The following is a 17,302-nucleotide window of genomic DNA, read 5'->3' as shown; positions in this document are numbered from 1 at the left end:
CATACCAAATCATCTTTTAAAATTTATACATATATATATATATATATATATATATATATATATATATATATATATATATATATATATATAACCATATACATATATATGTTCTGTTTACAAACTTGTCTTCTACATCGAAAATATACATATATATGTTTTGTTTACAAACTTGTCTTTTACATTGAAAATATACATATATATGTTTTGTTTACAAACTTGTCTTCTACATTAAAAATTACACTTTTCATAACAAGTGAACATTTTACTAGGGATTACTATGCAAACGAGACACATTTTTAGAAAACTATAATAGGTATAGTTTTACGAGAGCATTACAAACTTTTACATACTAGAAACACTATTTCAAGAAGTTTACTTTCATATACAAGAACAAACGAACATTTTTTTCACGTAAATTTGTTTTATACTAAGTTTTGTGAGACATCAACTTCACGTACGTTCGAGTACGCATTTCAAGTCCTATATTATATACCAGAATCCCTTGGAGGGGGAGCATGGTGTTTGTGTATAGATCTAAACGGGCTTGACAACCCGCGCCCTGACTGTTAGCTACAGTCCACCATTTGGGGTGACAAACGTCAGAACATTCCAACGCCTGAAGAACGTTGTGTATAGGCATTTCTAGTCAATAGCATGGTTATAAAACTCACATGGAGTATTGAAAACACATTGATTTACGGGGTTTTTCAGACATATTGGAAATTTTATACTTACATACATTTTTAGAAACAAACATTGGTCTTGATAGAAGGCTACATTTATACTAGTAGAAAATATAGGATTTTCTAGAAGCAAACAAACAAGAACAAAACATTTCATTTCATACAAACATTGTCATTTAATACTTATGAAACTCACCAGCTTAAATGCTGATCTACTCTTTCAAAACTACTTGTATGTCCCAGGGATTCAGTAATTACAGGTAACAAACAGCTTTTGAAGAAGGGACGCTGCGGCGCCGGTTTAAATTCATATTTTGGCATCATATTGTAATTGGTTTTTAACATGTACCTTTTAACAATGTAAACTTTCAATTATATATATGATGGTGGTATTGCTTTCTTTACTATGTATTCATTTGTTACGTTACCACATGAAGTCATCCGCCCCCAAACGTTTCCGCCGTTCCGGTTTGGGGTTGTGACAGATTGGTATCAGAGCATTGTTTATAGTGAGCTAAGTATATCAAACCACATAAGATATACAAACTATAAATACATAGGGACTAAAACTCTCTGACTTAACAATTTCAAAACAGGAACATTAGGGGTCCTTTGCTGTTTAGTCTATGTTTGCTAAGTGTATACGTTAAGATGGTATATACTAAAAGTTTTATAGACTTAGAATTTGTGATTTTCACTTTACTTCCTTTTCCTTGTTTGGATGTGGATATAAGGCAAGATCACTTATTCGACTGACTATTTAATCTTGACTGTATATGACCTGTATACACAAGGCAACCATAGAAGGACCAGGAATGGACCGGGATTTCACGAAAAATGTAAGTACATACGAACATACTAGTAAGGAGTCATATTGGCAACAAAACAAAAAGTATTAAGATAAGTTAAACACTGCGAGTAAGCCTCGGGGTATGTAATCATGTCTGGGATGAATATAGCCTAATCAACTATATTTATCCAAGAGGTGACCAACGTATGCCGAGGAATGGTCGTAGTGGATGACGAGTCTAAAACTTACCAACAAACCATACAAAGAAAACTTTAACATACAAATTTAAAATAAAATAGGAGTATTTTGCGTTACAATAGAACCACACACTTAGATTCTTCATATGCTTCTTACCCCTATTCTCGCATAGGCATATCAGCTAGACTTCATCTCCACATAGACCCCTACTATCCTGCCACCGAAGCCAATAGATGGATCAAGAAGGATCCAGAAGAAGATTTCGAAGAGTACCAATAGAAGAAATACGAGGAAGAAGATTTCCGAGAAGGGACCAGATGGAGAAAGAAGTCCGGGAGATACCATCGATAAACCTTACCCTATCAAGAGGAATGTGAGAACCTCCACCTCTCATTTCAGGAAGCAACCCGCAATTAGCTACCTAGCCACACATATAGAATGGAGAGGACAACCGATGATCCATAACCGACATAAACTCACTGCGCCGTACTTCGGGCCATAGCACCCATAGACCGGCAAGCAGATCAAGAGAACAATATGGATCACCTACATTCCTTATAAAAGGAGATAGTCGTTATAGGATAAAGAACCCTTACAGCTAGAACCTGGACAGTCATCACAGAACTGAGAACAGAGGAGGCCACTCGCGAAATAGAATCATGCCGACACATGAAGGTAATCAGCATACTGGTGCAACACTAGTTCTATAAATAGACCCTACAACATTTCAAATTGCGGTAACAGCCGTCGTGACAGCAGTCATGGCACACCTCGGCGCTAACAACACAAACAAAAGCGGGAACGACACCGAAAGTTCCAATCGTAATAACAACCAGGGACACCCCGAGTATGTTCCTGCAACGACGCCCCAAATCAAGGATCTACCAAAAGACAACAAACAGTGACATTCCATACCACCACCATCCCTACTACCTCAGTGCCAACAAGACCATATGTTGGAAACCTGCCAAAATGAACCAAGTGTATCTTTCATCACAAAGGAAAGTGCAGGGAAATGCACTGCAAGAACTGTAATGAAAAAGGGGCATACCACAAATTTATGTAGGGTGCCGGCTCAACAGACCAACCAGAACACAAAAGCTGGGATGAGTCGGACTTGCTACAGATATGGAGAAGTAGGGCATTTCATAAAGGAGTTCCCGGAGACTAAAAACAAAGATTTCAGGAGCATCGGAAGTGTTTTAGCAACAGAGCGTGGGAAAGCAGTAATAGACCTCGCTGATATTCTGGTACGTTCATTCCCGATAGCACATATGCATGGATACTATATAATAGTAACGTGGAGAGGATTATTGTGAGTCGTAGATTTAATCAATTTCTCAACCAAAAACCTCAAAAACTTAAACGAAATATTTACAGTAGAATTGGAATAATCAAAAGCACTAGAGACGTGTACATAGGGTGCACTCTAACACTAAATCAACCAATTCGTTCAAATCATCCTAACACTGGTCACAATAAAAATTTACAACATTTTCATTTTAACAACGTATTAGTTAGTTTCCTCACCATACTGATATCATATATTAAGAAAAGGCCATTTGCCTAAACCCATCGAGTAATAGAACCCTCGTTGTCTATGGCGACAAACCGGACACAATCCCCCGACTCACCTTTTACAACAAGACTCAGAGGTACCTACATAGGAGGTACCACACCGTCCTAGCCCGTGCTGTGGATAAGAAACAAGAAGAGAAAGACATCACGGATGTTGAAAAATCCGTAACCTTCTCGATATATTCCGAGAAGATCTCCTGGGAATACCATCCGTACGGCAACCCGAGTTCAAAAATCAATCTAAGTGCAGTAGTTGTGGAAAAGGGTTGCTGTAAATTCCATCTCACCCAAGTTAATCACCCCACTCAATTAGAGACTATGGACCCATACTAGTGAATCTATGATTACTAAGTGTATATATTGGAGCCCTATATAATTAAGATTCTACGGACTTAGGGTCGGTAATTCTGCTTTAAATCCTTTTCCTTGTTTGGATGTGGGCTTAGAATAGAATCACCGATTCAACTGTCTTTTCAATCTTAATTATATACGACTTATAAACACAAAGAGATGATAGATGAATCAGTTATGAGTCATACCATGAACTCCATGACAAGTTACCCAGGACAGTGGATGGACATGCTACCACTTGAGCGATCGTAGACAAATCAACCAAACCCACACACTTTCTACCGACCAAGGATACAAAGAAAAATAAAAAAGCTGACAGGAGCATATCACAAGAAAATTGCGAGACTGCATAGTATACCACTATCTATCATTTTGGATAAGGGACAGGCGATTCGCCTCGTGTTTTTAATAGTCGTTAAAGAAGTCCTTTTTATCACCCTAAAACTGAAAGACAAAGAGGAAGAACCATTCATCGAATCCTTATACAACATCAACTATTACATTAACATCAAGGTCGCGTCATTCGAAGCTCTCTGCAGAAGCAAGTGTAGATCACCTCTTTGATGGGATGAGGTAGGTGACACACAAATAGCTAACAGGCAAGTTCCTAACAACACTCTCACCAGCCCCCAGATCATACGAGAAACTACAAAGAAGATTATTCAAACCCGTGAATGATTGAAGGCATCCCAGGATCGGAAGAAGAGCTTGTCTGATGAGACTCTTGTTATTCCACTGGATGAAATTGAAATCAACGGGAGTCTAAACTTCATCGAAGAACCGGTGGAAATCATGGATCAGGAGGTCAAAAGGACGAAACAAAGTCGCATGCCCATAGTGAAGGCCCGTTGGAACGCCAAGCGAGGACCGAAATTCACTAAGGAATGCGAGGATCAAAAAAAAAAAAACACCCCCAATTATGTAGTGATATCCCGTCTACAAGTTGAATTTCGGGGCGAAATTCTTTTAACAGGGGGAGAATGTAACAATTGGTAAAAATAGGAACGATCGTACGATGCTATGTTTTGATTACCAAGCAATATGAGTATTTCATCAAGAATGGTTGAAGGAATTTAACCTCTTTTATTTAAATAAGTTATTGTGAAATATAAAACAAGTAACTATTGATAAATTTCGTTATGATGTATGGCTACGAACCATCACCGGTTTGTGAAATTAGCATATAACATAATTTTAACGCAACAAACTTAATTTTTGTATAAACATGTATCTAGTTGATAATTAAGTTGTGTTCTATGTAAAACGTGTGCTTAATACTTGTGGAGGATCTAAATTTGACAAATATACGAACCAAAGTGACAAAACGTGTTTAACGATATGGTTAACCGGTTAAATGTCACAAAATTATACATTGGTCAATAAATTTTATATTTAAATAAATTAAAATATAAAATGAATTATTATAAGGTATAATTAGAATGTATTTAAGTGTTTTGGAATAAAAAGAATAAAACATAAACATTAAAGTTCAAATACACAAAAACTACATTGTTATTTTATACTAAGTATACATGTATGTATTTGTATATATGTATTATTATCTAGTGAATGACTAGTTATGGGTCATGAATTAAAGTGATTTCATGTAAGTTTTATGATGTCCAAATCAATTAAGATAAGAGAATTGGTGGAGATAAGTGCCAACTTAACTAATAAGTGCTTAATCACTTAAGACATTTTACTAAGAATGCTTATTAATCTCTCTTCTAATTTTCGAGATTAAGACCTTCCCTCTCCTTAACTAAAACTCCTAACCAACTAAATAACTAGTAGTTAGTTAGTTAACTAACCCTATCTCTAAGCAACCACCCAAGCAAGTGGCTAGACAAGATCACATCACTTAAACTCACATCCCATCACAAGCTAGTCTAGGTTTTGTCCCCTTATCCTCTTCCACTCTTTTCTCCTTCATATCCACGAAATTTCTTCTTCATTTTACCCTCATTTGACCAGCCAATACTCCAGGGAATTACTCTCAACCTTCATCTCATTTTCAAGCACAAGAACTTCCTTCCAAAGCCATCAAAACCATGAACTAAAGGGCTGTTGTCCCTTTTGTGTTTCAGCCACCATTTCACCCATCTACACCTTCCTTTTACCACCAAATACCCCTGGAAGTTACTTGTTATGATACTCAAAATTATTGATTCAAAACATTGAGTAAACTACCCTTTTTCTTGCTCTTTTGCTGTGAAATTTCGTGACAGCAACATAGCCAAAAGAGTGGTTGTTTTGGAGCATCAAACCAACAACCAAAAGTTCATCTTCAACTTTCCATTCTTCAAGTATTCACATAAGGTGAGTTCATACCCCTACATTTTTATGTTTTATTCAAGTTTTAAGGGGGGGGGGGGGGGGGGGAATACAAGTTAGAACACTAAACATAACTTAAATTTAAATGACAACTTTCTATAGAAAAGTTGAGTCCTGTTCACGGACTGTTTTGACAATCTTAAACTTAATATCTTTCAAAACTGTACAATATGAAAATATTTCAAGTTTATACCTTTCTAATGACTACTCGCACGCGTTCATACGATTTTGCTACAATTTATGGCGATTTTTATAAAACTGCCTGTCATTTCAGAAGTGATTTCGGACCAGTATGTGAAGATGTTCATTTTCACACTAGTTTGAGACCACTAAAAATCATAATAAAAATTTGGAACAAAGTAGACTCATTTTATAAACTCTCAGAGGTGACGGATTCTGTTTTTGACTTACGAGGATTTTTCTATGAGTTTTCTAAAAACAGGGACAATAAAGGGTAAAACTGTCAAAAGTGGTTTATAGATTTATTAACACCTTCTAACATTTTTGAGCAATGTTTATACATTAAGGAAGTTAAAACACAATCATTTAAATATGTTTAATTACCATTTTTACAAAAGTGATAAGTACAAAAAGGTCTTTAGTATCAAACTTAAGGATTATTTCATGCAAAGTTTTTAATAAAAACGTAAGAATATGAACAACAATTACGAAACATACCAAATCATCTTTTAAAATTTATACATATATATAACCATATACATATATATGTTTTGTTTACAAACTTGTCTTCTACATCGAAAATATACATATATATGTTTTGTTTACAAACTTGTCTTCTACATCGAAAATATACATATATATGTTTTGTTTACAAACTTGTCTTCTACATCAAAAATTACACTTTTCATAACAAGTGAACATTTTACTAGGGATTACTATGCAAACGAGACACATTTTTAGAAAACTATAATAGGTATAGTTTTACGAGAGCATTACAAACTTTTACATACTAGAAACACTATTTCAAGAAGTTTACTTTCATATACAAGAACAAACGAACATTTTTTTCACGTAAATCTGTTTTATACTAAGTTTTGTGAGACATCAACTTCACGTACGTTCTATTACGCATTTCAAGTCCTATATTATATACCAGAATCCCTTGGAGGGGGAGCATGTTGTTTGTGTATAGATCTATATGAGCTTGACAACCCGCGCCCTGACTGTTAGCTACAGTCTACCATTTGGGGTGACAAACGTCAGAACATTCCAACGCCTGAAGAACGTTGTGTATAGGCATTTCTAGTCAATAGCATGGTTATAAAACTCACATGGAGTATTGAAAACACGTTGATTTACGGGGTTTTTCAGACGCATTGGAAATTTTATACTTACATACATTTTTAGAAACAAACATTGGTCTTGAGAGAAGGCTACATTTATACTAGTAGAAAATATAGGATTTTCTAGAAGCAAACAAACAAGAACAAAACATTTCATTTCATACAAACATTGTCATTTAATACTTATGAAACTCACCAGCTTAAATGCTGATCTACTCTTTCAAAACTACTTGTATGTCCCAGGGATTCAGTAATTACAGGTAACAAACAGCTTTTGAAGAAGGGACGCTGCGGCGCCAGTTTAAATTCATATTTTGGCATCATATTGTAATTGGTTTTTAACATGTACCTTTTAACAATGTAAACTTTCAATTATATATATGATGGTGGTATTGCTTTCTTTACTATGTATTCATTTGTTACGTTACCACATGAAGTCATCCGCCCCCAAACGTTTCCGCCGTTCCGGTTTGGGGGTGTGACACTTAGAACATAGATGTAGCATGCAGGAGGTAAAAAGGCCAGAGCTTTATCACTTACAAGGGTCCAAAAGCTCTACAAGAAGGTGGGATAGAAGTTGGATTTCCAAAAGAATGCTCCACGAATGTCTTCTTCCACTTTAACGAGCCAAAAATTACCAATAAGTTCTTAAAGGTCACCAAAAACAGCTAAGAACCTCAAGTAGGCCGAGATTAGTGTTTTCAGGAGGGCAAAGAGTGAGGGGGGCTGACCTAGCCCTCTCATTCCATTAAATACTCAAAAATGAGGGTTTTAGAATATCTGACAGCTCTCACATCGCTTCGTACCTCACATCGTGAGATTCATACACGTAGGTCAACAAGTCAATGGTCACTCACGATGTGATCACCATATCTCACGTCGTGACCCTATTCCAAAAGGTTAGAATTCAAGAAATGAAGTACCTCCATGATCCAGATTTTACATTAAGGTCGTGTTGAGGGAAATTCTTTAGCATTCCCGTATATCTCTCCAAAGCTTCATATAAAGATTCACCATCATTTTGATGGAAGTCTACTTTTCTTCTTGAGTTTTGTTATCTTTGAGGGAGGGCTGAATTGTTAAATGTATGCATCACGAAGGTTGGTCCAGGTTGTGATCGTTTTAGGTGCAAGTGACTTTACCCAAACCTTAACAACTCCTTTAAATGTCACTAGAAGAATCCTTAGTAGAACCGCATCTCGTGAACCATTTGGAACATTAAAGTGGTTTGAAATGTCCAACACCTCGTCAATATGTCTCGTGAACCATTTGGAATATCATTGAGCATTGAAAGGATATGTCCCTTGACTCTAAGTTCGTCACGACGAGAATTTCTGGTGGAACGAGACCCTACCAATTATCATTACACATCTGCATTTTGTATTCCCCCATCGTCATTGTTGTGATGTATTCCATTGTGTTTTCGGGTTCACTTTTAACTTCTTATTTTGAATCACTCTCTGTTTCAGTTTCGTACCCGATTCCTTTCTTGTTGGGGGTCTTCTCAAAGCTTTTGAATTTGTCTGATTGAAAGGTGCTACTTGACTCATCGACCTTTTTATCTTTCTTCTTGTGGAACGCTGATTTGGAATCTTCAAGTGGTGGAACGATAGGAAAATTTTATCATTTGGTCTTATATTAATGAAACAAAACCAAAGAAAACCATAAAAACGAACTAAAAACTAAAAAAAATCAGTTTTCCTGTTGTGACAGATAGGTTGTCATGTAGTGAATACCGAGAAAACAGAAAACTAAGTTAATGCAGAAAAATAACTTTTTGTGGTTTTTACCCCATAAAAATGATTGATTAACCTAAACTTAAATTAAAAACTGAAATAAGTCGACCCCCTAGACAATTTAGTAATAAAATCCATCGTAATCTCCTCCCATTTTCATAAAGGGACTTCCAACGACTCCACCTTGCCATAGGGTAGTTGATGCTCGGCCTTCACCTTTCTGCAAGTTAAGCACCTCTCCACATACCAGGCCACATCTTGCTTCATACATGGCCACTGATAATCAGTTCAGAGATCTCTATACCTCTTTATCGCTCCGAGATCAATAGAGAATCTCGACTTGTGCGCCTCCTCCATCAAAACCTAATGCACTCCACCCCAATAGGGACCCCACACCACCCGATGAAGAGTCAATAATACCTGGATATACTAACCAAAGGAAGCCACCTGACCCACTATACACTTACTCTTCTGGTTCTCTTCCTTCATAGCCTCAAACCGAGCCTCTCGAATCTGGTCTAATAGTGGAGTAATCACTATCATCATGAAGCATAGATCCCTGATTGGGGTAGAACCGCCTTATGGCTGAGAGCATCAACCACCACGTTAGCCTTCCCTATGTAATATAGGATCTCACAATCATAATCCTTCACCATGTCCAACGATTTATGCTGCCTCATGTTCAGATTCGGCCGATCCATCAAATACCTCAGACTCTTGTGGTCACTGTAAATAGTATAATGAACCCCATAGATGTAATGTTGCCAAATCTTGAGGGCGAACACTACCACCCCCAAATCCAAATCATGTGTAGGATAATTCACCTCATGAGGCTTCAACTGCCTCGAAGCGTAACTGAACATATGACCCGCTACATCAGTACCATAATCCAACCCATGATTGACACATCACAATATACCACATAGTCCTCAACACCCTCCGGTAGGGTTAGAATCAACGCCTCACACAATCTCTACCTCAGAATATCTAAAGTTGACTGCTAGTCAGGCCCCCAACAAAAATTGGAAATCTTCTTCATCAGCTTAGTGAAAGGAACTGATATCTTGGATAAATCCTGAATGAATCTCGGATAGTAATATGCCACCATAAGAAAACTCCAAATCTCAGATGGAGAACTCGGAACTTCCCACATCATCACCTCCTTGATCTTATCTGAGTCGACCACGAGGCCGTTGTGGTTGACAAGGTGCCCTAGAAACCACACTTCATGCAACCAGAAATCACACTTAGAGAACTTCACACACAACCTCTCCCTCCTCGGATAGTAATCTGCCACCACAAGAAAACTCCAAATCTCAGATGGAGAACTCAGAACTTCCCACCTCATCACCTCCTCGATCTTATATGAGTCGACCACGAGACCGTTGTGGTTGACAAGGTGCCCAGAAACCGCACTTCACGCAACCAGAAATCACACTTAGAGAACTTCACACACAACCTCTCCCTCCTCAGATGCTCCTCACGCTGCTCCTATGTCTTGGAATAAACCAGAATGTCATCAATAAACACAATCACCGACCGATCCAACATAGGCCTGCATACGCGATTCATGATACCCACAAATGCAGTTGGAGCATTAGTGATCCTGGAGGGCATCACCATGAAATCGTAATGACCATAACGAGTCTGGAAGGCCATCTTTTGCATATCCTCATCTGATGATAATCCAAACACAGATCAATCTTGGAAAACCAGGATGCACCCTGAAACTGGTCAAATAAATCGTCAATCCTCAAGAGTGGATAATAGTTCTTGACCATTATCTTATTTAGCTCCCGGTAATTTATACACATCCAATGCGATCCATCATTCTCCTTCATGAACAAGATTGACACTCCCCATGGAGAACTACTTAGCTGAATAAATCCCTTGTCTAACAGATCCTGCATTTGTGTAGACAACTCCTTCATCTTTGGAGGTGCTAACCGATAAGGTGCTTTAGCTATCGGAGCCGCGGCTGGAGCCAAGTCAATCCGAAACTCCACCTGTTTCTCCTGAGGCACTCCAGGAAAATCATCCGGGTATTCTTGGTCTACCGGTACATTGTCCACTTCCTCCCTATCCTTTTCCCAGGTATGCATCACGTAAGCAATGAATCTAGAACAACCCTGCTAAAGATAGCACTTGGCCCTAGTTGTTGAATAGAGGGACGGCCTACGCCGAACACCCTCTCCCTGAATCACTAGCTCTCCCCCACTTGGGGACCGAATACATACCAATTGATGCTCACAATACATCATTTCCCCAATGGGGCTCAACCAATTCATCCCTACAATGACCTTGCTCACGCAGAGGAATACGAACGAAATCATTTGGGTACCGCTCATTGAAAAACTCCAATATACATCCCCGATGAATCCTCAATACTGGCACAAGTGGATCATCAACAATCTCGACCTCCAATGGATAATCCAGCTCCCTGGAGCATCAATAAACCTCTTATTGCGTGCAAGAGACACAAATGATCGTGTAGACCCTAAATCAAATAAAACCAGAGCAGAGATACCGTTCACAAGGAACGAACCTATAAGAAAAACATAGATATAAGAAAGAAGATCAAAAAAATTAAGGGATAAGGAGAAGACACCTTTCACCGCATCTAGTGCTGATTGAGCCTCCTTGGCTGTCAGCTGAAATGCTTTGCTCTTCAGAATAGACACCTCCGCCATGCCATGACAGCCATCTATAATGTTCAGGGTCGCCGGAGAGGGTGCCGCCACTGGTCCTGCTACTGCTAGGCTTGAGCAGTTGGCATTCTTATGGCTCCTATGATTGCAATGGAAGAAAATCAAATCAGATATTGGAGTGTTGGTGGTGGTAATGCAATCCCTGCTGATGTAACCTGTCCTGCTACACTTGAAGTAGCAAGAACCACCCACCCTACAAGATCTCTCGTACGGCTTGCCGTACATTCCACAGCAGCCCCGACCCTGTTGGCCCCTCGATCTCGAATCAAATACCTTGGGCCTCTTGCCTAAACCCTCGTAACTCTGAGCCTGATCCGGCTTCCTATTCTTCTCCATCTCCAGGTCAATATCTCTCTCTGGCTCGCTCTACCATATCCTCCAGTATCCTGCAACTAGATTTGCTTACAAACTGTCTAATATCGCTCCTCAACATCTCATGATAACAGACCTTCTTCATCTCCTCATCTGCAACATACGGTCGAACCAGTAGGGCCCTCTCTCGGAACATATTAGTGATCTCTACCACAATCTCAGTAGTCTAGCGAAACTACTACTTCAATGAGCCAAAAACTACCAATAAGTTCTTCAAGGCACCAAAAATGGCTAAGGACCCCAAGTAGATTGAGATTAGGGTTTTTAGGAGGCTAGAAAGTGAATAGGGGGATAAGGATGGGCAACCCTAGCCCTATCTTTCCATTAAATACTCAAACATTAGGTTTTTAAATCACCAGGTCATTCTTACATCGTGAGGCTTAATATCTCACATCGTTAACCTCTTCCAAAAGGTTAGAAATTCAAGAAATTAAGTACCTCTATGATTCGAATGTTACATTAATGTCGTTTTGGGGGAAATTCCTCATCATTCCCTTATATCTCTCCCAAGCTTGATATACAGATTCATCATCATTTTGTAGGAATTTTGCTATTTTCTTCTTGAGTTTAGTTATCTTTGAGGGAGGGCTAAGTTTCTAAATGAATGCATGGTGAAGGTTGGTCTAGGTTGTGATCATTCTAGGTACAAGTGAATTTAACCAAACCTTAACAACGCCTGTAATGTCACCGGAAGCATCCTTAGTAGAACTGCATTTCGTGAAACATTGGAACATGAAAGTAGTTTACAATGTCTAACACCTCATCAATGTGTCTAAAGGAGTCTTCATGGTCCTTCCTGAAAAATAGAATTTCCTTGAGAATTGAAAGGATATGTCCTATGAGCTCAAAGTTCATCACGGCGGGAATTTCTGGTGGAATGAGACCCAACCCATTATCAACACATCTTCCTTTTGTACTTCTCCATCCTCATTTTTGTGATGTTTGCCATCGTGTTTTCAGGTGCACTTTTAACTTCTTATTTTGAATCACTCTTTATTCCTGGTTCGTACCTGATTCCTTTCTTGTTGGATGTCTTCTCAATTTTTTCAAATTTGTCTGCCTGAAAGGTGCTACTTGACTCATCAACCTTTTTATCTTTCTTCTCGTGGAAAGCAGATTTGGGATCTTCAAGTGGTGGCACCATAGGAAAATTTTTATCATATGGTCTTATACTACTAAAACAAAACCAAAGAAAACCGTAAAAACGAACTAAAAACTAAAAAACTCAGTTTTCTCGTCGTGACAATATAGGTTGTCAAGTCGTGAATACTGAGAAAACAGAAAACTAAATTAATGTAGAAAAATAACTTTTTGTGGTTTTTACCCGACAAAAAGGATGTATTACCTACACTTAAATTAAAAACTGAAATAAGTCGATCCCCGACAATGTTGCCCAAAATAAGTTGGGTGTTAATCACAAGGAACATTATTTAGCTTAAAAATTACTACTAAAATTAATCTAAGAAAAACAACTAAAATTGGGGTTTTATCTGATTTTACAAGTTCATATTAACTTAATTACTCAAATAACTAAAAACTTAAGCAAGCAAATATCTAATATGAATGTAAATCAAGATAATTAAGACACTTGCATTTATCTTTGAATCACCTTTTTTCCTATGGTTAGTTTTAAGACATGGATTAATTTTAGTTGGTTACCAATATAATTTTTATTAGAAGTGTTGATCTAATCTCCTAATGTTTTCATCAATTTATGAACTACTATGCAATGGCCTTACAAAAATGGACACTAAATTGATTATTAATGTTATTGGGCTATATATGATAAATCTAAGATTAATTATCTATGATCTAGACAAATAACCAAAACACGATTATGATCCAATTATGTTCTCTAGCATAGTTAAAGTAATTATCTTTACTAACTATTCTAGGATTTGGTCAATCACTAGCTCTAGCAATTTAACAATCATAAATAACTAGTTAAACAAGTTCATGCAATTAAAGTGATCATTCAACTACATAAAACTTGAAGATGTAAGCAATATAGACTGAAACTGTTAACATACAAGGCTTTGATATCTCAAACACAAGCTAAACCAGCTTCATAAATCCATGAAAATTAGAAACTAACACATAGTATTAGGGTTCATCATTACTAAACAAATGTCTAATGGTTTAGCCCATAATTGCATAAAAGAAACACAAATTCACATGGATAACTAGGCTGGACATGATTTGATCAATGCAAACTGAATGAATGATGCGAATTCCTTGCTCCAATCTCTTGATCTCCAATCTTCTCCTTCCTTAACGGGGTTCTTAGAAGGTTATTTTTAGCTTCTTAATCGCATGTTTCTGTCCAGAAGTCGTCTAGATCTCTCAAAGTTGATATAATGTTTGGTATTTATAGTTTCAATAAAGTCGGTCTTCAGGTCGTGACCATAAGGTTGTCACGACGTGAATATGGTGATTATCCCGTATGCGCCAAGGAAACTGTACTTCACCGTATAAGAATCTTTTGAAGCCACATGGTCACGTCATGACCAAGAATGGTCTCGTTGTGACCAAGAGATGGTCACGTCGTGAGAATCATCTTCATGGACACATCGAGAATCTTCTGAATGTCATGCCATGACATGTTATTGTCCACTTCGTGGGAAGTGTAAAATGCTCGATTTCTTCTTCCTTAAGCTCGTCTGGGATCATAATAAGACCTAGTGGGAGTATCAGTGGTGTGTTGAGGAGGTGGATGAGGTGTATTTAAGGATAGATGAGGTGGAGGATTTATGGGAAGAGGTGGTGGAGGTGGCGGATTATAGTTAGGAATAGGTGGTTGAGTTACGACATAACTATTAGGGGTAACACAACCTGTTGGATTTCAGTAACATCATCCTCGAGAGGAGCCAATCGACCCAGAAAGTGTTGAGATAACCCAATCAAAGTGTTAACAAATGTAAGGATTTGTTTGTTAAGGTTTAGAGAATGAGTGAATGAGGTTTGATTAGGTTGAGCTAGAGGTGAAGAATTATGAAAATGTGTAGCTTGATCAGGGGAACCAACATCAACATTCATACCTTCAAATTTTTCAGAACCAGGGGATGGAAGATTACCATGTGCACCATGGGAGGTTGGTGAAGACTTGAAGTATATGTACTTGTTGAGACGTAGAGGAGACACATGTGATGCAGCTTGAAAAGTACACTTTGTAATAATAAGTGAGTCATATGAGGGTAAAGATTTGGTAGCATACCCAACAATATCATTGTTAGGGTCTTCATAATTTCCATCTCCGTGAACTTCTTCCTTAATGTTATTCTCAACATCATCATCATCTGGATCCTCACCTTCAAGCTCAGTAAGTTCTTCATTTGAGATTTCATTAACCTGTTGTTCCATAAATGGGTTGTAAGCTCTTCGCTCTATAGCATATAGTTGATTAATGCACTTAGCCTTCCATTGAGTAATAGATGGATTTCTTGGATCAGGGGCAACGTTAATAATCTTAAAAGAGAGAACAAGAACTAAAATGTGAAAAGAACCTGTGTTGGTGTACTCTAAGTTTATGAATTAAATAAGTAGTCCAATTAGTCTTGGATGAGTTATAAACATGGGATGTTTCTTCCCAGTGACCAGTGAGATGAATAAATTAAATATTAGTCTTGAAAAATCAACATGCTTGTTTTTTTACCATAACATAAAGAATATGTTGCTCGGACACGTTCAATTGATCAAGACTTCTAGTTTTATGCCCTAAGCATTCTCCAATGACCCTTGCTAAAATTTCGAAATGGGAGGAAGACATTGTGTGAGAACATTTGCAAAACCATCTCTTATTCCTTGAAGGGTAAGATCATACCCCAACCTTGCAATAACATACTTACATTTTTGTTTTGTAGGATGAGCAGAAAATGGGGGTAAATTTGGAAGACGAGTGCATTACAAATGGTATCAACAATGATAAGGATTTTATGGATTCCATTTCCAATCGTCCAAGTAATAGAGTCAGATTTTTAGTCATAAGAATAGGATTAACAGAACTCACAAATATGATTTACATAAGCTGGGGAGGTTGAGAAGAAATATACAAGAGGATACGATTCCATAAATTGGTAGATGACTACATCTCCAAATTGTCGGACAATGTTAGAGTATCTTTCATCCTACATCACCGATTCATCACCACCTATCTATCCTCACCTAATTATCATCACCTATCTCTCATCATTTTATTTCATCACACATAAACTATTTCATCTACTCATATTTTATCCCAACATATTTGTAGATATAAATTAAATACATAGTTTAAATCATTTAAAACGTGTATAAAATCATTCATCCATCATAGACATCAAGTATCTAGATAATATGCACACATGGCACGTAATTTATACAAAATACTTCATATCTATGTGTAAGATGAAAGTAACTATGCACTCACAGCACGTAATTTATATTAAATACTTCATATCTATGTGTAAGATGAAAGGGACCATGCAATCACTTGAAAAGGTGGTGATTCCGAACTAAGACAACGCTTCGCTTCTTAAAAATAATTTCCTTCGACGAAACCTAGTATTATTACCACTAGAGTTTAGTCTATTATTTGTCGAGACTAATGAATAGTCTAGCTATTATTACTATTATATAAGTGTTAAACAATAATTACATAACCCATAATAATAGCCCAAATACTTATTATAAGTTCATAATAACGTTACTATAATTAAATAAAAGTTATATTAAAAATAGCGTAGCTGTGGCTCACTTACAACGGGTTTTATAGAAAACCGGGCTTTACTTGGAGCAGCGTTTCTGAGCCGAAAAGTTCTTCTTCTCGGAGCCGTCGAGCACTTCGGGGCTTCCACCTCGTGCTAGGGAGGCTCCCTAGGCTTTTCGGGGGGCTTCGAGGCTAGAGAGAGGTTCTAGAGAGAGAGAGAGTACAGTGAAGAAAGAATGGGAAAGGTGTGAAGAAAATGAGGGTGTGAGAGGTTCTATTTATAGGGTGAAATATGGCTGAACTTGGTGCCACATGTCACCATCTGGTGGCAAGACTTGGGGAGAAAGCAATGGCCAAGATTGTGCCACATCACCCATTTTCGCACAACACACTTCCGATTTCTAAAATTCGTAACATTCACATACGAGCTCCATTTTTTACGTTCTTTATATCCACGCAGAGGTAAAAATAAGATCTACAAGTTTATTTTGACTACGTCGGCTAATTCTCGACCGATTTTAAATTTAACAGTACGAGAAGATTATATTATTAAATGTCCGCGTA

General features: G+C 37.6%; 2 non-coding genes across 2 annotated transcripts; both read left to right on the top strand.

Annotated features, from left to right (window-relative positions):
- The first annotated feature begins 8,185 nt into the window (after nt 1-8,185).
- On the top strand, nt 8,186-8,290 carry LOC111915351 (small nucleolar RNA R71). Its single transcript, XR_002858128.1, has one exon. It is a non-coding gene; the product is annotated as a small nucleolar RNA R71 (small nucleolar RNA).
- A 4,226-nt stretch (nt 8,291-12,516) lies between these two features.
- Nucleotides 12,517-12,623, top strand: LOC111915350 (small nucleolar RNA R71). Its single transcript, XR_002858127.1, has one exon. It is a non-coding gene; the product is annotated as a small nucleolar RNA R71 (small nucleolar RNA).
- Nucleotides 12,624-17,302: the final 4,679 nt, after the last annotated feature.

This window comes from Lactuca sativa, chromosome 9 (assembly GCF_002870075.4).
Source record: "Lactuca sativa cultivar Salinas chromosome 9, Lsat_Salinas_v11, whole genome shotgun sequence".
Classification (NCBI taxonomy): domain Eukaryota; kingdom Viridiplantae; phylum Streptophyta; class Magnoliopsida; order Asterales; family Asteraceae; genus Lactuca; species Lactuca sativa.
The sequence above is the reverse complement of the archived record's forward strand: the minus strand, read 5'-3'. Positions and strand labels throughout refer to the sequence as shown.